General features: G+C 40.1%; 1 protein-coding gene and 1 pseudogene across 5 annotated transcripts in view; one reads left to right on the forward strand and one right to left on the reverse strand.

Moving 5' to 3' along the window:
* PDS5B (PDS5 cohesin associated factor B) overlaps window positions 1–21923 on the forward strand; it is a 173929-nt gene that overhangs the window by 15895 nt on the left and 136111 nt on the right. The gene's annotated exons all lie outside the window — the stretch shown is intronic.
* On the reverse strand, window positions 11835–13081 carry LOC102181050 (annotated as a pseudogene).

Raw genomic sequence — 21923 nt, forward strand, 5'->3', positions numbered from 1 at the left:
GACTTGTGCCTGTCTTGATAGTTTCCTTCACTCTTATCTTCAGTTGGCTTAATGTATTCTTTTAATCCCTGGCTCCTTAAGCTAGAAATTTAGATATTTAATTTGGAAATTTAGACGTTTAAATTTGAGTTTCTTTTTAAATATAAGCACTAAAAAGTTATAATTTCCACACATTTCTATATGTTATATTTTCATTATCAGTTCAAAGTATTTTCTGATTTCCTTAACTCATGAATTTTTTAGAAGTGTGTTGCTTAATTTTCAAATATTTTGGTTTTTCCTGAGTAGCTTATTGTAACTGATTTCTTTTGTTGGCCGGGCTGTTTGGCATGTGGGGTCTTACTTCCCTGATGACCAGGGATTGAACCCATGCTCCCTGTAGTGGAAGTGTGGAGCCTTAACCACTGGACCTCTGGCGAAGTCCCTGTAATTGATTTTTTTTAATGTGATTCTGTTGTAATTACAGATTAAACTCTATAAAATTTTCATCTTTTGGAATGTGGACTTATTTTATGATGTGATGTATGGTCTTATACAATTAAGTTGGTAAATAGTAATAATCGACATCTGAGATCAGGAAACGTCCTGCAAAGGGCAGTATAGGAAATATTTTAGGTTTTGTGATTACGCAGTTTCTGTTTTAACTACCCTGCCCTTGCAGTGCAAAAGCAACTGTGGAAATATGTAAATAAATGCATGTGGCAGCGTTCTAGTAAAACTTCATTTGCAAAGATGGGTAGAGGTCCTGCAGTTTGCTGCACCTGATTTGTTGCCTATGAATTGCTTTATAATCATTTCAATAGCTGCGAGAGGGGAATTAAAATTAGCAAATATAACTGTGGATATATTAATTTCTTCCTATAACTTTGTTGGCTTAATTTATTACTCACTTAATTGATTTATTCATACCATTTCCCTTGTGTTTACTATTTATATTCATGGTGTTTAAAAGTATGTTTCTTTTAGATAGCATATATTTAATGGATTTATTCCTTTCTTTCCTTCCTTCCTCGTTCCCTCCCTTCAGTTCAGTTCAGTTCAGTTCAGTCAGTCGTGTCTGACTCTCTGCAACCCCATGAATTGCAGCACGCCAGGCCTCTCTGTCCATCACCAGCTCCTGGAGTTCACTCAGACTCATGTCCATCGAGTCGGTGATGCCATCCAGCCATCTCATTCTCTGTCATCCCCTTCTCCTCCTGCCCCCAATCCCTCCCAGCATCAGAGTCTTTTCCAATGAGTCAATTCTTCGCATGAGGTGGCCAAAGTACTGGAGTTTCAGCTTTAGCATCATTCCTTCCAAAGAACACCCAGAACTGATCTCCTTCAGAATGGACTGGTTGGATCTCCTTGCAGTCCTAGGGACTCTCAAGAGTCTTCTCCAGCACCGCAGTTCAGAAGCATCAATTCTTAAGGCGCTTAACTGTTTTTTATAGTCCAACTCTCACATCCATACATGACCACTGGAAAAACCATAGCCTTGACTAGACGGACCTTTGTTGGCAAAGTAATGTCTGTGCTTTTCAGTATGCTATCTAGGTTGGTCATAACTTTTCTTCCAAGGAGTAAGCGTCTTTTAATTTCATGGCTGCAGTCACCATCTGCAGTGATTTTGGAGCCCAAAAAGATAAAGTCTGACACTGTTTCCACTGTTTTCCCATCTATTTCCCATGAAGTGATGGGACCAGATGCCATGATCTTTGTTTTCTGAATGTTGAGCTTTAAGCCAACTTTTTCGCTCTCCTCTTTCACTTTCATCAAGAGGCTTTTTAGCTCCTCTTCACTTTCTGCCATAAGGGTGGTGTCATGTGCATATCTGAGGTGATGGATATTTGTCCCGGCAAGCTTGATTCCAGCTTGTGCTTCTTCCAGCCCAGTGTGTCTCATGATGTACCCTGCATAGAAGTTAAATAAGCAAGGTGACAATATACAGCCTTGACGTACTCCTTTTCCTATTTGGAACCAGTCTGTTGCTCCATGTCCAGTTCTAACTGTTGCTTCGGGAACCATATCTAGTGATCTCTGCCTTTGAGTGGAGGATTTGGTAACTTTACATTTAATGTTATTTTTATGGTTAAGTTAAAAGTCTTCTGTATTACTCTGTTTTATCAGTTTGTCTTCTCACTTCCTTCTCTTACTGCCCACAGTTCTTTTATGTTGATCAAATTTTTAAAAATAAATTGCCATTGGGCTTTTTTAGGCTGTATGGCTTTGTATAAGTGGCTACTGTAGGGATTCCAGTATTCATGATTAACTTTTACAGTTCACTTACTATTAACATTATTCCACTTGATGTGAAATGAAAGAATCTTAAAAAATAATTACATTTAACCTTTGTTCTATTGGTATGTTAACATTTGCTTCAACACGGTGCTATTTTTGCTTTAATCATTTGCCTTTTTTAAGGGAGAGAAACGAGAGTCTTTTTAATTACGTAATTATTTTGGATTTTCTTCATATATATAGATCTAAGTTTCGTTTTATGTCATTTCCTTTCAACTTGAAGAGTTTCCTTTTAACATGGCATAATGTTTAGGTCTAGTGATTAACGTCTTCAACTTATATATGTTCACACACACACTCAGGGTAGATATATATACATTTATTAAGAGTAAATGTATTACTCTTACATTTTTATAATTATAATTATATTACTCTTAGTAAATGTAGATATATATTTACTCTTATTTTTCAAGAATATTTTTGCTGGATGTAGATTCTGGGTTGACAGTCTTTAATTGCTTTAAAGATCCTTTTTTAATTGTCTTCTGGTATCCATTGCATCTTTAATTTTTGACAGTTTGATATTCTTTTTTCTTTTCTCTCATTTGTTACTTTGCTTAGAGTTGAGCTCATTGAATTTGCAAATTGATTTTTTCACCAGTTTTTTGACCATTATTTAAAATGATTTTTCTGCCTCATTCTCTCTTCTCTTTGAGATTTTTTACTATGAGGGGCTGCCCTGCTGGCTCAGTGATAAAGAATCTTCCTGCCAATGCAGGGGACACAGGTTCGATCCCTGATTGAGGAACATCCCACATACCTTGGATCAGCTCAGCCCGTGCGCCATGACGGCTGAGCCTTTGGCCTAGAGCCCAGGAGCCACAGGTACTGAGCTCACTCACTGCAACTGCTGAAGCCTTTGTGCCCTAGAGCCTGTGCTTGGCAATAAGAGAAGCCACCACAGTTTGAGAAGACTGTACCGCAGCTGGAGAGCGGCCCTCACAGCAACGGAGACCCGGCACAGCCAAAGCCAAATGGAGGAAAATTATAAATTTAAAAAATGTACTATAGGTCTGTGAGTTTCTCTCGTTTTTGATTTTTTTTCAGTCTTTTCCCCTCAGTTCTTCCAGCTGAGTGACTTACACAGATTTGTCTTCAGAGTCACTAGCTCTTTTTTATTTTGCTTCTAATATGCTGTCAAGCCCATTCCTCACCCGCATATATTTATAAATACTTTCCAGTTTCATTGAGATGTAATTGACAAGTAATATTGGATAAGTGTAAGATGTATAGCATGATGATACATATGTATATATTGTTGAGTCATTACCATAGTTAGGTGGGTTAACACATCTGTCATCTTACATAATTAACATTATTTTGTATGTGTGGTGAGAATATTTAAGATTTACTCTCAACAGCTTTCAAGCACACAATATTGTTAACTGTAGTCACCATTCTGTACATTAGAGCCCCAGAACAATTTATCTTATAACTGAAAATTTGTACTCTTTGACAAAAATCTCTCCATTTCTTCTCACTCCCCCTCACCCTGTCAACTCTCTGTTTATATGAGTTCGAATTTTTAGATTCCATGTAAAAGTGAGATCACACAGTATTTATTTTTCTGTCTGATTTATTTCACTTAACATAATGTCCATAAGGTTCATCCCTGTGGTTCAAAATGATAAAATCTCCTTTTCTGTGGCTCATGTTCTCTTGACTATATATACTACATTTTTATTCATTAGTCCATTGATGGATATTTAGGTTATCCATGCCTTAGATATTGTGAATAATTTTGCAGTGATCACAGGGATGCAGATATCTCTAAACCCACTTTAAAATAATGTACTTTACAGTTCAAGTATTTCATTTTTTAAAAAATACCTACTTTTGGCTGTGCTTGGGTCTTTGTTCCTGAACTTGGACTTTCTCTAGTTGCCACGAGTGGGAGCCCCTTTCTAGTTGTGGTGCACGGGCTTCTTGTGGAGCACAGCCTCTGGGCTGCATGGGCTTCATAAGCTGTGGTTCACGGGCTCAGTAGTTGCTGCCTGTGGGCTCTAGAGCACAGGCTCAGTAGATGCGGTGCACGGGCTTAGTTGCTCCTTGGCAAGTGGAATCTTCCAGACCAGGGCTTGACCTGGCTTGCCTGCATTATCAGGTGGATTCTTTACCTCTGAGCCACCAGGCCACCAGCCTCAAGTACTTCATTTTTTAACTATGTACATTTATCTATTGAGATTCTCTATTGTGACCATGCTTTCCATTAAGTCTTTGAACAAATTTATTGCAGCTTACTTAAAGTCTTTGCTTGTTAATCCTTTCCTCTAAATTGTTTCATTTAAAAAAAAAAAAATTATTGCTTTTTTCCCTTCCTTGACAGTAGGTCGCATTTCCCTGCTACATTTCATGTCTAGAAAGTTTTGATTGTAGAGTGGACATTGTGGATGATTTGTCTCTCAATTCTCTTTTCTTCTGATGAGTGTAGTTAACTAGCTGCTGGACCACCTTGAGCTTGTGCAGGCTTGGTCTTATACTTTCAGATGGGTCTGTAGAGCACGTGAGGTGTTTTTAAGCCCTGATAACTTGACCAGGTTCCTGTCTCCTCTGCAGTGGAAGCAGCTGAGATTGCTGCTCAAAGGCTCTTTTAGCTTTCCACTTGTTTCCATTGGGCTCCTTAGAGTCTTCTGTGAACATACTCAGCTCAGGGGTCAGTGAGGAATTAGAAATAGTTTATATTAGTTTTTGAGGTTTCTGCTTCTGTGACTCACTCATTTTCTGACTTTGCCCTCTGAATTTTTAACCACTCTGTGGCCGTGACATTAGTGAGCCTGCAGCTTTTTGCTTGAGTTCTAGTAGTCTTGTGCCGTTGCAGACGGGGAGTGCCCTCAGGGAAAAAGCTGTGGGACTTTGAACCTCTTCCAGTGTATTTCCCTTCTTTCAGGGGCCACATTTCCAGTTTCTTCCTACTCTTGGTGCTTTCTTCTCTCTTCAAATCATTTTTAAAAGTAATTTACCCAGAGTTTTTTTTTCCAATAATTGTTATATGAAGAAGGGTTGATGACTTGATACGGAGAAGGCAATGGCACCCCACTCCAGTACTCTTGCCTGGAAAATCCCATGGACGGAGGAGCCTGGTAGGCTGCAGTCCATGGGGTCGCTAAGTCGGACATGACTGAGAGACTTCACTTTCACTTCTCACTTTCATGCATTGGAGAAGGAAATGGCAACCCACTCCAGTGTTCTTGCCAGGAGAATCCCAGGGATGGGGGAGCCTGGTGGGCTGCCGTCTGTGGGGTCACACAGAGTCGGACATGACTGAAGTGGCTTAGCAGCAGCAGCAGCAGCAATGAGTTGATAAAAGCTGTTAGAATTCTTCAGACTCATTTTCATTCATTTCACACTGGCCTGAAGCGCAGTTGCTGACTTAACACACACCTTGTTTTAGGCCTGTGTTTTTAGAATAAGATAGAGACTCACTCTTTCTTCAATTACATCATGTATTTGGATTAAGTAGGTAATTATTTAATGAAAAACCTGGAGCTGAACAGTGTTTGCAAAAACTTGTGAAAGGGACAGCCATATTTCTTCTGCTGTTTCTTTTCCCCTTTCTTAGCACCAGCCTCTGATAGATAGCAGTGGAACCCGGGACTAGGTACTGTTGGAAGAAAACATTGTTTTTGGTTGTGTTTGACTTTTACTTCTCTTGGTATTTATAAAAAAGTACTAAAATGTGTTGACCTCTCTGCTGCCCAAGGGACTCTCAAGAGTCTTCTCCAGCACTACAGTTGAAAAACATCGGTTCTTCTTTATGGTCCAACTCTCACATTTGTATATGATTACTGAAAAAACTGTGGCTTTGACTCTACAGGCCTTTGTTGGAAAACTGATATCTCTGCTTTTTAATATGCTGTCTAGGTTTGTCATAGCTTTTCTTCCAGGGAGGAAGTGTCTTTTAATTTCATGGCTGCAGCCACCATCTGTAGTGATTTTGGAGCCCAGGAAAATAAAATCTGTCACTGTTTCCACTTTTCCCGCATCTGTTTGCCATGGAGTGATGGGAGTGGATGCCATGATTTTCGTTTTTTGAATGTTTCACAGTTGTAGGAACTGGTTATATATACTGAATCTGATGCTGGGCTTGATGTCAGCAAGGCTGGGAACTGGGAACGGAACACGGACATGGAGTGATGGAGAGTAAGGTTAAACTGGAACTACAAAGAATTTTCTGAACTTATAGAAATGCGTTGAAACCTATGAGCCCAAACTTGAAACTTCGTGGCCCTCACTGCTTCCACACCTGTAACCTTGATGATGTAGGTGTCCTGTAGTGACACACCTAACTCTGCAGATGCACAAGAGCCTGCCTCAGGATTACTTGGAAAAGCAAAGATGGGACCTGACAGAAGCTAGGAAACTATAGGCCCAGTTGCTGCCTGTGCCAGTGAGGCTGAGCCCAGAGATCCTTGACAATGTCTGAGGGCTGCCATAATGCCTGAACTTACTTTAGCGTTCCAAACCCGGGGGCTGCTTCTCTTTTGTCTTCTGCATCTCGTGGGGATTGATTTTTTTTTTTTAAGCTAACTCTAACTGAGAACCCAGGGTGTATATTGTCACAGTGTGTATACGCAGAGCACATTATGAGAAATGCTGGGCTGGATGAAGCACAAGCTGGAATCAAGATTGCTGGGAGAAATATCAATAACCTCACATATGCACATGACACCACCCTTATGGCAGAAAGTGAAGAGGAACTAAAAATCCTCTTGATGAAAGTGAAAGAGAAGAGTGAAAAAGTTGGCTTAAAGCTCAACATTCAGAAAATGAAGATCATGGCATCTGGTCCCATCACTTCATGGGAAATAGATGGGGAAACAGTGTAAACAGTGTCAGACCTGATTTTTTTGGGCTCCAAAATCACTGCAGATGGTGACTGCAGCCATGAAATTAAAAGGAAGAAAAGTTATGACCAACCTCAGTTCAGTTCAGTCGCTCAGCCGTGTCTGACTCTTTGTGACCCCATGAATCACAGCACCCCAGGCCTCCCTGTCTATCACCAACTCCCGGAGTTCACTCAGACTCACGTCCATCAAGTCAGTGATGCCATCCAGCCATTTCATCCTCTGTGGCAGCATATTAAAAAGCACAGATATTACTTTGCCAACAAAGGTCCATGTAGTCAAAGCTGTATGTTTTTTTCAGTAGTCGTGTATGATTGTGAGAGTTGGACTATACAGAAAGCTGAGCGCCAAAGAATTGATTCTTTTGAACTGTGGTGTTGGAGAAGACTCTTGAGGGTCCCTTGGACTGCAAGGAGATCCAACCAATCCATCCTAAAGGAAATCAGTCCTGAATATTCATTGGAAGGACTGATGCTGAAGATGAAACTCCAACACTTTGGGCACCTGATGTGAAGAACTGACTCACTGGAGAAGGCCCTGACGCTGGGAAAGATCGAAGCCAGGAGGAAAAGGGGACGACAGGATGAGATGGCTGGATGGCATCACCGACTTGATGGACATGAGTTTGAGTAGGCTCCGGGAGTTGGTGATGGACAGGGAGGCCTGGCGTGTTGCAGTCCCTGGGGTCGCAGAGTCGAGCACGACTGAGTGACTGAACTGAACTGAACTGAACCCAGAATCGTGAAAAATGTATTTGGAAAAATGTAGTTGCTACCCAGCAAGGTAAAAAGCCATCACAGACCATCCTTTGTCACCATGGCACCAGTGCACACCTCTTTTCGCTGTATTTATCTTAAAAATAAAGACAATTGTGAAATTACACTTCTGGTGAACATAACGCAACTATCCTTTGTTCATCTGATAACATACTCTCTTTAAGATAACATTCATCTTAAACATTCATCTGATAACATTCTCTCTTTAAGAGAGAATACAAAATCTCTTTACCCATAGGTGGGTTAATTTCTTTTCTGCCTGTGTCACATTTTCTGCTTAACTTCCTGTAACTCAGATACCAAGATATGATATGCGATTAGGTACTATCAGATGATTATCAAGAGGGAGATAAAGCGGTTTAATAGAAATAGAAATATTTTGTATCATAAAAAGAAGAAATACTCATTAGAATTTTAATTTCTACAACTAATCATGTGGTAGTAGTTGCTGTCTATAATTACTTTCCGCTGTCACTCCGCATTCCCTCTGTTCTTGGCAGTATCTCAGCTGATGGTGGCTTCTTGCCTGATGGGGTGACCTGAATCTTCATTCCTTAAGGGTCTGGGTCATTAGCAGTCCTGCCTGATTGTTGCCATTGACTTTAATCACAGTACATGGAAATACTAAGTGGCCTCCCAGAGGAACTCCTGCATTCCAGACATACTTTCTGGGAGCCCCTCTTGTGTAGTAGGCACTAGACTTCCCCTTGATTGTGAGGTCAGTCACCCTAATCAGCCTGTAACCCCTTCTTTGTTTGTTGATTCCTTGGCATGAATAACCCAAAGTGGCTGGGTGGCAGTCTTAACTTCCAGTTTTATGGAATCATTTCTGCATTCCTTGGTGGAAACTAAAATCTAACAAAGGAGCTATATGGCCATAGATGCATATAGGTGGCTAAGTGATATGGTGTGCTGTATGTGCCAGTGAGTTGGGAAGCAAAGTGAATTAGTTTAGAGTGACAGTCAGTTAATATAAATTAATATAGGCACATTTCATAATACTTGGGGAGTTAATCAGGATACCCTGTAATAAATACTTACTTTGAAAGTAGTGTAAATATATTCAAAATGTGCATTATTTTTTTCTTTTTTACTTTTTTACTATGCAGTATTTAATAATGGACTGGTGGTTGGTAACAGTTGAGTTTTGAATCTAGATCTGATATACTTTTTAGATTTTTAAATTTGTTTACCTCTAGGGTGAGACTTATATTTACTATTTTGAGCTTTTATAAATTAATTTTAAAGAATATAAAACAGTGAACATAAATTACTTCATTTATTTTCACAACTGAAAATAGTACAGTAACATTGTGTGTTATATCTACTCTGAAACTAGAAATTATAATAATGCAGTGATTAGGAGGGTGAGCCTGGAGTCAGACTACCTGGCTTTAAATTTCACCCGTCCTCAGTTCAGTTCAGTCGCTCAATCGTGTCCGACTCTTTGCAGCCCCATGAATCGCAGCAAACCAGGCCTCCCTGTCCATCATCAACTCCCAGAGTTTACCCAAAGTCTCGTCCATTGAGTCGGTGATGCCATCCAGCCATCTCATCCTCTGTCGTCCCCTTCTCCTCCCACTTTCAATCTTTCCCAGCATCAGGGTCTTTTCCAGTGAGTCAGTCCTCTGCATCAGGTGGCCAAAGTACTGGCGTTTCAGCTTCAACATCAGTCCTTCCAGTGAACACCCAGGACTGATTTCCTTTAGGGTGGACTGGTTGGATCTCTTTGCAGTCCAAGGAACTCTCAAGAGTCTTCTCCAACACCACAGTTCGAAAGCATCAGTTCTTTGGTGCTCAGCTTTCTTTATAGTCCAACTTTCACATCCATACATGACCACTGGAAAAATCATAGCTTCGACTAGACAGACCTTTGTTGGCAAAGTAATGTCTGTGCTTTTTAATATGCTGTCTAGGTTGGTCATAACTTTCCTTCCAGAGGTAAGCGTCTTTTAATTTCATGGCTACAGTCATGCTTATCCTAAGTTTCAGATAACTATTGCTCTGTAGCAATCCCTCCCCCCCATTGTCAATGGCTTAAAATGAGTGCGTGTTATTACTCATGAATCTGTAGGTCACGTGGGTGGTTCCAATGATCTGGGCTAGATTTGGCTCATTTCAGCTGAGTTGATGTCGTCTAGGATAGAGAGGAAACAAGGAGACCTCACCCTGGGAACTGATACAACATCACTTCTGCCACGTTCTGTTGGTTCAAGTCAAGTTGTGAGGCCAGACAAGATTCAGGATATGGGGAAATCAGCTTTACCTCTTGATGGGGGGGAGCTGCATTATCACATTGCCAGGAGTTGAATCTAGGAGGGGTGGAGAATTGGAGCCATTTTATAGCCATTTTACGATACAACACGACCATGCACAAGGCTCTTCATCTCTTTGAGTCTGTTTGCTAACCTGTAAAAATGGCTAGGAGAGTAATGATTCTTTTTGAGACTATTTTGAAGATCAGATAAAATAATCTGTGTGAAGTGTCTTTGGTTGTGTCTTGATGTCTGCCAATATGTGCTCAGTATATGTTACTATTGTTTGGTAGTAAGTGAAAGTAAAAGTCGCTCAACTGTGTCCGACTCTTTGCAACCCCCATGGACTGTATCCTGGCAGGCTCCTCTGTCCGTGGAGTTCTCCAGGCAAGAATACTGGCGTGGGTAGCTGTTCCCTTCTCCAGGGGATCTTCCCAATCCAGGGGCTGAACCCAGGTCTCCCACATTGCAGTTAGATTCTTTACCATCTGAACCACCAGGCAAGTCATGGAAGGTAATAACTGAGTGTGTTGTATTTATGTCTTAAAATACTTACAGTGATCCTATGATACTATCATTATTTCCTTCTTATAGCTGAGGAGACAGACTGAATTGCTTAAGTTATCAATATGCCAAGGTTTGTGGTAGACCCAACATTTGAACCAACATGTTTTTTTGTTTTTGCCCTGAAAGTCTAATACTTGACTTTGAGAGCCAGTACAGCGGTAAAACGTGGCCTCTGGAGCTTTGTTAGTCCTTGTCCCACACCTTTTGGGCCTTTTACCCTTGGGCAAATTATTTAACCTCTTTATGCCTCACTTTCTAGGAAAGGAGATTGCATACCTTGGTCACATGTTGTGTCGAGGATTAAATGAATTAATAGAGGTTAAGTGTTTGGAACTAGCTCAGGCTAGGTAGGTATGAAGTATGTTGTTATTCTTTTTCCTCTTTATTATTACACGCTGCTGTGTTTAGGTTGAAACTGTAAAAATGTTTCAACTGAAAAGATTAAATGAGACTGAAATTATCACCCTTTTCTTTTTAGAGCCATCTAATTTTTTCATGAAGTAGTATTGACCTTTATGGTTAGTTTCTTAATACACTAATTATGGATTTTACTGATGTGAATTGGTTATATAGGGATGGTTCAATTTGAGGAAAAGCTATTCCACAGTATTTTGTCTTTTTTCCTCCCCCTTTTGCATTCTGAGCTTTTCTTGCACAATGTCACTCATTTCTATGGTTTCTATTCAATGTTGGTTACCCTCAAATCAACATCTGAAGTTTGACCTTACTCCTGATTTTCATTCCTTAATTGTCTTTTCTTTTTTCTCCAGTTAGTTATTGAAATCACTGTTTTTTCTCACATTGTCTCCTCTCCTGTATGCTTATTGCTTCTGGTTTAGTGCAGATCCTCCTTTTTTGTTGTTGTTGTTGTTTCTTTTCTTTTTTTAACATCTGACCTATTGTTAACTCTGAGAACATCTTAGTTTTATTTTTCTTTTCACTTGAATATATATTTTAGAATGAGGCAGTAGCAGCGTTATAATAAGCCGTCACAAAGTTGTACCAAGAAGCACACAATCTTTAAAGTGTGTTGTTTTTCACAAGTAATTTAAATATGTCATTTATTATTTCGCACTAGAGTCAAAGACGACAGTTAGGTTCTTCAGCTTTGGAGCATTTAGTAACATTGAAATGATTGTCTAGTCAGGCAGAGGCAAGAAATTCAAATGCAGTTTCTTTCTCTTCTTCCTTTGTAGTAAGATCCATCTTCTCACATGAGAAATCATTAATAGGGAGACCTTCAATAACCTTCTAGGTCTTATCCTTGATTGTAACAGGGAACGAGTAAAGCAGATCATCAGGAATACCATAGGAGTTGCCATCAGAGATAATGCCCATGGACACAAACTCTCCCTCTGGGGTTCCAAACCAGATGTGTCTGACGTGGTCCCAGATGGCTCTTGCAGCTGACGTGGTGCTGGGCACCTTCTGCGCCTTGGTGATAGCAGCATCGTGCTACTGCACGGCCCTGATGAATTCTCCCTTGAGCCAGCTGTCATCTTTCAGAGCTTCATAAACACCAACTTCCTTTCCTTGCAGTTTCACCTTGGCATGGTTGACATCTGGATACTGAGTTGAGGAATGGTTTCCCCAGATGATGACATTCTTTACATCCTCAGAAGTCACTCCAAGTTTAAGAGCAGTCTGAGCTTTAGCTTGATTGTGATCCAAACGAGTCAAGCAACTGAAGTTCTCCTTTGGAATGGATGGCGCCGACTTAGAGATAGTCAGGCAGTTGGTATTGGCTGGGTTTCCCACCACCAAGGCCTTAACTAGACTTCTTGGGATATTTGTCCAAGGCTGCACCCTGGCATTTGAAGATTTTCATATTTGCTTTGAGTAAATCTTTCCACTCCATGCCATCCCTTCTTGGCATGGAGCCCATAAGAATGGCCACATCCAGGTCTTTGAAGGCAGTTTCTTCTTTATCTGTTGTGATGCCATCTTTCAGGAGGGGCAGGGCACAGCCTTGCAGCTCCATCAGGACACCCGTTATGGGAGTGATGGGAGTGATACCCAGCCGCCGAGAATGATAGGCCGGCCTTTACCGAAGACAGATCCATTCCCAATACTGTGCAACAGTGAATATGCAATTGGACCAGCTCCTCTAGTCACAAGGACTTGGATTGGTTCAGACATGATTGGGAAGGGCGTGGCGACTTCCTGCATCTGCCAAGTGAGCCTCAGGCAGTCGGGTCACCTCTGTTGTGGAAGCAACTCACATCTTAGTTTTGACTGGCATCAGAGGTGGAAGCTTGCGGAGAGGACAGCCTCCCTCTCTTGGTAGTCTCTTTCTGGCATTTTTCTTTGGCCTCCTCCATTTTCTTGGCCACAAGTTTAGCGTATTCTGCAGCCCGCGTTTTTTTTTCTCGGTACACCATTTCCTCAGGGTAATATACTGGTGTTTGTGTTGCAGAACATGCGAAATACAGACACTGACTCTTGTGTGCCTTGGCCCTAGGTTTTGAACCCTGTTTGTTTGGGGGCTTTCTCACAACATGCTTGCGAGCATTATGGTCTTTAGAGAGATTGAAAAGTTTGGTAATTCTAGCAGTTTGGGAGTTCTGTTTTGGTTCCCAGTTGGTTGAGCCACAGCAGTATCAGTGTCTGCAGGAATATTCCTTTTCTCCTTTAAAAAAAAAAATGACAAATTGAAAACACTTAGATGGGTGTTCACAATGTAACCCTGAACATGTTTGCACTTTCTTTCCGGTCTTCCAGGTCTTTGCAGGACTGCCCATTAGTAGCAGATGGACATGGCCATAGGTGAAAAAACGTGGAGACCTGTTTGTCGTTCCCACCACTGACTTGCCACAGAACTAACCCTTGCATTCTTTGCCCAGAGCATTAGCAGCAACTTCTGTGGCTACACGTGTCTCATAAAGTACAAAGTTCACTCTCATCGTCTTCAATGAGTTTCTGGCATCTAATGTCTGGAAAAGAGATCTTCAGTTTCATCCTGAAGCTGCGCACCACCTCCGAGGTGCCACAAAAAAGAGCTCATTATTTTTTCTTAAATTAATATTGGAGCCTCCGAATCAATCTCTTAACTCCATTCCTACCTTTTTCCAGTCTGTCCTCCAGGGACTGTCAAAATAGTTGATGTAAAAGACATTTGATCATTTTATTCCCTTGGTTAAAATGTTAACTTCACCTCGCTTACAAGAAAAAATAAAATTGAGGGACTTTCCTGGTGGTCCAGTTAAGAATCTCCTGGTACAGGGGACATGGGTTCAATCCCTGGTCACAGATCCTACATGCGACGGGGCAGCTAAGCCCTTCTGCCACAATTAGAGAAGTCCTTGCAACAATAAAGACCCAGCAAGGCCAAAATAAATAAAGGGGAGGATAAATAAATAAATAAACAGTAAAGGGGAGGATTCAGGGCTCTTGGCGAATCTGTCTCTGTTTCCCTCTGCAGCAGAAACTTCACAACAGAATTTCTGAGTTCTGGCTGTGGGAAATTATCCAGGACTGTCATATTCTCTTGCATGGCTGTGCATCTGCACGTGCTTTTAATTTCATGTGAAATCCTCTCCTAGGTTTGTTCTGTGGGCAACTTTGTGCATCTTTTTCAAAATTTAGCTCAAGTATTTCACTTTTAAGAGAAGGTTTCCGTATCCCAGGTGTACACTTTCAGACTTCTCTTCTTTGCTTATATGATTTATTATCGCTTTCATCCCACTGGTGTTGTAAACATCTTTGTTTAGGTATAGTTCATACCATACAGTTCACTGATTTAACGTGTACAGCTCAGTGGTTTAGTGTATTTACAGAGTTGTGCATTTGCTACTGCAGTCAATTTAGAACATTTCAGTACCCGTCGAAGAAACCAACACCTCTTAGCCAGTACCCCCTAATTTTTCATTTCCCTTTCCCCTTCCCACTTCAACCATTAATCTGCTTTCTGTCTCTGTAGATCTCCCTATTCAGTACATTTCATATTAATGGAATCATTTAATATTTGATTCTTTGTAATTGTGTCTTTAGCTTGATGTTGTCAAAGTTCAACAATTTTGAAGTATATATCATACTTCATTTCTTGTTATTGCCAAATACTCCATTATATGGGTAGACTGTATTTTATCCATTGATTAACTGATGGGCATCTTGGTTGTTGCCATTTTATCTATTATTGAGTAATACTATAATGAGCATTCATGTATAAGTTTATATACTGACATGTTTTTATTTCTCTTGAGTATATACCTAGGAATGGAATTGCTGGATCATACATTAACTTCATTTAACTGTTAGAGGAAATCTCAAAACTGTTACACCATTTTACATTCTTGGTATCGGTGTATGAAGATTTTAATTCTTTACATCCTTGCCCACACTTGTTATTGTCTGTTTTTTAAAAAAATTACTTATTTTTGATTGAGGGATAATTGTTTATAGCCATTCTAGTGGGTGTGAACGGGTATCTCATTGTGGTTTTGATTTGCATTTCCTCTTGATGGTGTAGAGCAATCCAGTATCTTCTTTGGAAAGCTATTCAGTTCCTATGTCCATTTTACAGTTGAGTTTTAGTAGTTTTTTTATGTATTTTAGATACAAGCCCCTTAGCAGATATATATGATTTATATATATTCTGTTGGTAGACGTTTCTCTTTTTTGATGTTACCTTTGAAACATGAAAGTTTTTTCTTTTTTTTTTTTTTTCGTTATAAATCTCCACTTATCCTTGTTGTATTCAGAGTTGAGCCCAGTCTCTCTCTTCTCTTGCTATTATCTTGACATACAAAGAGATCCAAAAATAAGCTCTCATGGTATTAAAATTATTTTGAGAAGAAAACATTTGAGTTCCTGAGGTCTCTTTATCTGCCTAAAAGTGGAGCTTCCTTGAAGAACTCAGTTGTCGTAAATCCCCTTCCTGGAGCAGATTTCCAGAAAAACATCTGCTTTACTGACTATGCTAAAGCCTTTGAATGTGTGGGTCACGACAAACTGGAAAATTCTTAAAGGGATGGAATACCAGACCACTTTACCTGTCTCTTGAGAAATCTATATGCAGGTTAAGAAGCAACAGTTAGAACTGGACATGAAACAATGGCCTGGTTCCAAATTGAGAAAGGAGTACGTCAAGGCTGTATATTGTCACCTTGCTTATTTAACTTAATATACCGAGTACCTCATGTGAAATGCTGGACTGGATGAGCACAAGCTGGAATCAAGATTTCTGGAAGAAATATCAATAACCTCACATATGCACATGACACCACCCTTATGGCAGAAAGCGAAGAAGAACTAAAGAGCCTCTTGATGAAAGTGAAAGAGAAGAGTGAAGAAGCTGGCTTAAAACTCAACTTTCAGAAAATGAAGATCATGGTATCCGGTTCCATCACTTCATGCCAAATAGATGGGGAAACAATTGAAACAGCGACAGACTTTATTTTTTGGGCTCCAAAATCACTGCAGATGGTGACTGCAGCCATGAAATTAAAAGATACTTGTTTCTTGGAAGAAAGGCTATGACAAACCTAGACAGCATATTAAAAAGTAGAGATATTACTGACAAAGGTCTGTCTAGTCAAAGCTATACTTTTTCCAGTAGTTGTATATGAATGTGAGAGTTGGACCATAAAGAAGGCTGAGCACTTAAGAATTGATGCTTTTGAACCTATGGTGTTGGAGAAGACTCTTGAGAGTCCCTTGAACTGCAGGGAGATCAAACCAGTCCATCCTAAAGGAAATTGGTCCTGAATGTTCATTGGAAGGATTGATGCTGAAGCACCAGTCCTTTTGCCGCCTGATGTGGAGAACTGACTTATTGGAAAAGACTCTGATGCTGGGAAAGATTGAAGGCGGGAGGAGAAGGGGACGACAGAGGATGAGATGGCTGGATGGCATCACTGACTCGATGCACAGGAGTTTGGGTAAACTCCGGGAGTTGCTGATGGACAGGGATGCCTGGGGTGCTGTGATTCATGGGGTCGCAAAGAGTCAGACACAACTGAGTGACTGAACTGAACTATCAGTTTAAATCTGTTGTACTGTAAATGGTTTATTAACTCTCCAGAGAGGTGGAGTTATTTGGGGTTATCTTGGCCAGTTGGGGTCTATGTAATTGAGTTGGATGCTGAAGCCCCAGTTCTTTGGCCACATGATGCAAAGAGCCGGCTTATTAGAAAAGACCCTGATGCTGGGAAAGACGGAAGGCGAGAGAAGTGGATGACAGAGGATGGGATGGTTGAATGGCATCACTGACTCGATGGACATGAGTTTGAGCAAGCTCTGAAAATTGGTGATGGACAGGGAGGCCTGGCATGCTGCAGTCCATGGGGTCACAAAAAGTCAAACACGACTGAGAGACTGAACAGCAACAAAAATGACTACTACCTTGAATTCATTGCAGCTTCATTATCAAAGAGGAGTGTAATGGTCGTAGAGGAGGCAGGCACATGCCCACATTGTTTGGGTGTCTTGGCAGTATAAAAATATGAGATAAATAAGAGTTACAAAATTTGAAAATCATGTGCATTGGAAAGGAAGGGGCCAGTGTGGGAAACAGTGTTGTTGGTTTCTTTTTTCAAGTGGAGCTCAGGTTTGTTAGCTGTGCTTGGGAGGAGGCTGGGCCCTACTGAATCTCAAGGATTAAATAAGAGTAGTTTAAAGCAACTGTGGCAGTTTCATTCCCTTGCTAGCATCTGGTTTAATAATGGCATTATTACCTGTCTGAATTTTTGCTGGTTCAGTATGTGTCGCATACTGCATAGGGTCGCAAAGAGTTGGACATGACTGAGTGACTGAACTGAACTATGTGTCAAAATCCTTCCTTACTTGGTCTTAATTTTTATTTTCTCATTACAAAGAAGAGAGGGAATACTTGTCAAATGTTTAATGGGTATTTTCCCCTCTTTTGTAATGCACCTGATAGTGACTTTTTGTTTCTGTTGGGTTGTGTTTTTCCTCCATATTGACAGGCATTCTTTGTATATATTCTGGTTACTAGCTTTAAAAAAAAAGTTGAGTTGTAAATATATTCTCCCATATTGAGGTATTTTAATGAACTAAAGCTTATCAAGCCTCTTGATTAAAGTGAAAGAGGAGAGTGAAAAAGTTGGCTTAAAACTCAACTTTCTGGTTGAAGATCATGGCTTCTGGTCCCATCACTTCATGGCAAATAGATGAGGATACAGTGGTAACGGTGAAAGACTTTATTTTGGGGGGCTCCAAAATCACTGCAGATGGTAATTGTAGCCATGAAAGTAAAAGATGCTTGCTCCTTGAAAGAAAAGTTATGACCAACCTAGAGAGCATATTAAAAAGCAGAGACATTACTTTGCTAGCAAAGATCCGTTTAGTCAAAGCTATGGTTTTTCCAGTAGTCATGTGTGGATGTGAGAGTTGGACTATAAAGAGAACTGAGTGCCGAAGAATTGATGCTTTTGAACTGTGGTGTTGGAGAAGACTCTTGAGAGTGCTTTGGAAAGCAAGGAGGTCCAACCAGTCCATCCTAAAGGAAGTCATATTCATTGGATACAAATATATCCAGAATATTCATTGAAGGGACTGATGCAGAGTTGAAATTCCAATACTTTGGCCACCTGATGCGAAGAACTGACTCATTTGAAAAGACTCTGATGCTGAGAAAGACTGAAGGCGAGAGGATAAAAGGGACACAGAAGATGAGGTGGTTGGATGGCATCGCTGACTCAATTGACATGAGTTTGAGTAAACTCTAGGAGTTGGTGATTGGCAGGGAGGCCTGCTGTGCTGTAGTCCATGGGGTTGCAAATAGTTGGACACAGTTGAGTGACTGAACTGAACTGAAAGCTTATCAATTTTTTATTTCATGATTTCTGTATTATATTAACTTGGTTTAAGAAATCATTCCATCAGGGGTAATAAAAGCATGTCTCTTGTCTTAAAACCTTTGTCTTTTCCTTTCATTTCACTGAATTCCTTTTGTTTTTCTTTTTTCTCCCATCAGTAGTGGGAAAGAGGTTGAAATCCATTTTTTTCTTTATGAATATTCAGATTCTTTCATTAAAGGGTACACCTTTTCTGTATTGATTGCAAAACTAACTGTCACAGTCAAGTTACCGTATGTGTATTGGTTTATTTTTGGACTCACTTCTGTTCCAAAATCTGTTTGTCTGTCCTCACCATAAAAACTTTTGCTTTCTGTTGGAGCAAATTCCCCCCACTTCTTCACATGTGTTTTGGCTTTTCACACATACAAATAATTTTTAAATCTAGTGCTAAAGTCTTTCAGTTGCTCTCTTGCATTATTTATAAGATACTTTGGGGGAAAATTGACATCTTTGATATCAAACATGTTAATGTAATGATTGGTGGCTCGGCCGGTAAAAACGTCTGTCTGCAATGCGGGAGACCCAGGTTCGATCCCTGGGTCAGGAAGATCCTCTGGAGAAGGAAGTGGCAACCCACTCCAGTACTCTTGACTGGAAAATTCCATGGACTGAGGAGCCTGGTAGGCTACAGTCCATGGGGTCGCAAACAGTTGGACACGACTGAGCAACTTCACTTTCACTTTGGGGGAAAATTGACATCTTTGATATCAAACATGTTAATGATTTGAACATAGTACATCTTTATAAGCATTTAGATTTTATATAATGTTTTTTAGTAAGGTTTTAGAGTTTTCATCATATAGTTCTTTATTAAATATGTTTCATTATATCTTAAAGGTATACCTTGAGATACGCTTTTTTATTTTAATTTACATTTTCAGTTGCTTTGACTGGTATATGGAAATGCAGTAGATTTTGCATACTATTAGTTTTTAATATTTTGCTATTTATGAGTTTCTATGCAGCAAATAATGAGAATTGGTTTCCTTTTCTTAATGTACTAGATAGAATCTTCAGGTAAATATTAAAGAGGAGTAGTGATTTCCAGTGATTTCCTGGGTGGCTTAGTGATAAAGAATCTGCCTGCCAGTATGGGAGATGCTGGTTCTATCCTTGGATCGGGAAGATCCTCTGGAGGAGGAAATGGCAGCTCACTCCAGCATTCTTGCCCGGAAAATTCTTGCCTGCCAGGCTCCTGTCCATGGGACCGCAAAGAGCTGGACACGACTAAGCACGCATGAAGGACGAGTGGTAGAGGAGTTACTACTGTTTCTGGCTTTAGAGGATGTTTCTCCGTTAAGAATGATGTTTGGTTCTGGTTTTTAGTAGAATACCTTTGTTCGTAAGCATATTTTCTTGTATCTTTAACAAATGGGTATTGATTCCTGCATGTGTTGAGATAAGTTTCTTTCTTTCTTCAGCATCTTGATATTGTAAATTATGTTGATAGATTTTTCTGGGTATAAACCAAAACCTTGCATTATTAGGAAAAACCCATTTTGGTCATAATGTAGCTACACTGTCCAATGTAGTACTCACTAGCCACTTTTGGAAGTTTGAATGTAAATTAATGATAATTAAATAAAATTAAAAATCCAGTTTCTTAGACTTAATAGTCACATTTCAAGTGTTAATTGTAGCTAGTAGTTGTCATGTTGGACATTGGAGATACAGAACATTTCCATTGCAGAAACTTCTGTTGTACAAGCGCTGTGATATATATAGCTGCCTTCTAAAACACATCCATCTTTAACTGGTCAATTGAGAGTTTGAAATAAGCCATTACTTTTCATTACATTTTTTTGTTTTCTTTCCCCACCCTAGTCTTTCTGGTTATTTTCAGCATCCTTTTTCTGTTATCATATTTTATAATTTTGTTTAGAAACATTTCTTAAATATTTCAGCTATATTTTACCTTTTGTTGATTAAATTTTGATATCTGAATTCAGTGGTGCTTCAGTCTCTCAGTGATGTTCTTTTCCTTGTGTGTTTGTTGATCCTTGAGTACGACTCATGTTTTGTTGAGCTTAGTATGTGGAAGATTTGGGAGAATACACTGAGAAGGTTTTTTTGAACCCACAGAAGATTGGTTTTTGTATCTGCTCAGATAACAGGATTTATGCCCTGGGAACTTTAAGGATGACTTTCAGGCTCAGCTTTCCTTCTAGGTGGTGCATTGCTGATAGAGACGTTTACTCTCTGGCCTCTGCATGTGCATACTGCTTACTGCCCAAGTGTCAGTATACTGTTGTTACGGGGTTGGATAGGTAGGGAGTATGGAAGTCATGGTCTAGCGGTTTTCCCTACTTTCTTCAATTTGAGCCTGAATTTGGTAATAAGGAGTTCATGATCTGAGCCACAGTCAGCTCCTGGTCTTGTTTTTGTTGACTGTATAGAGCTTCTCCATCTTTGGCTGCAAAGAATATAATCAATCTGATTTCGGTGTTGACCATCTGATGATGTCCATGTGTAGAGTCTTCTCTTGCGTTGTTGGACGAGGGTGTTTGCTATGACCAGTGCATTTTCTTGGCAAAACTCTATTAGTCTTTGCCCTGCTTCATTCCGCATTCCAAGGCCAAATTTGCCTGTTACTCCCGGTGTTTCTTGACTTCCTACTTTTGCATTCCAGTCCCCTGTAATGAAAAGGACATCTTTTTTGGCTGTTAGATCTAAAAGGTCTTGTAAGAATGCTCAAACTACCGCACAATTGCACTCATCTCACATGCTAGTAAAGTAATGCTCAAAATTCTCCAAGCCAGGCTTCAGCAATACGTGAACCGTAAACTCCCTGATGTTCAAGCTGGTTTTAGAAAAGGCAGAGGAACCAGAGATCAAATTGCCAACATGCTGGATCATGGAAAAAGCAAGAGAGCTCCAGAAAAACATCTATTTCTGCTTTATTGACTATGCAGAAGCCTTTGACTGTGCAGATCACAGTAAACTGTGGAAAATTCTGAAAGAGATGGGAATACCAGACCACCTGACCTGCCTCTTGAGAAACCTATATGCAGGTCAGGAAGCAACAGTTAGAACTGGACGTGGAACAACAGACTGGTTCCAAATAGGAAAAGGAGCACGTCAAGGTTGTATATTGTCACCCTGCTTATTTAACTTCTATGCAGAGTACATCATGAGAAATGCTGGACTGGAAGAAACACAAGCTGGAATCAAGATTGCCAGGAGAAATATCAATAACCTCAAATATGCAGATGACATCACCCTTATGGCAGAAAGTGAAGAGGAGCCAGAAAGCCTCTTGATGAAAGTGAAAGAGGAGAGCGAAAAAGTTGGCTTAAAGTTCAACGTTCAGAAAACGAAGATCATGGCATCTGGTCCCATCACTTCATGGGAAATAGATGGGGAAACAGTGGAAACAGTGTC

This window comes from Capra hircus, chromosome 12 (genome assembly GCF_001704415.2).
Source record: "Capra hircus breed San Clemente chromosome 12, ASM170441v1, whole genome shotgun sequence".
Lineage (NCBI taxonomy): Eukaryota > Metazoa > Chordata > Mammalia > Artiodactyla > Bovidae > Capra > Capra hircus.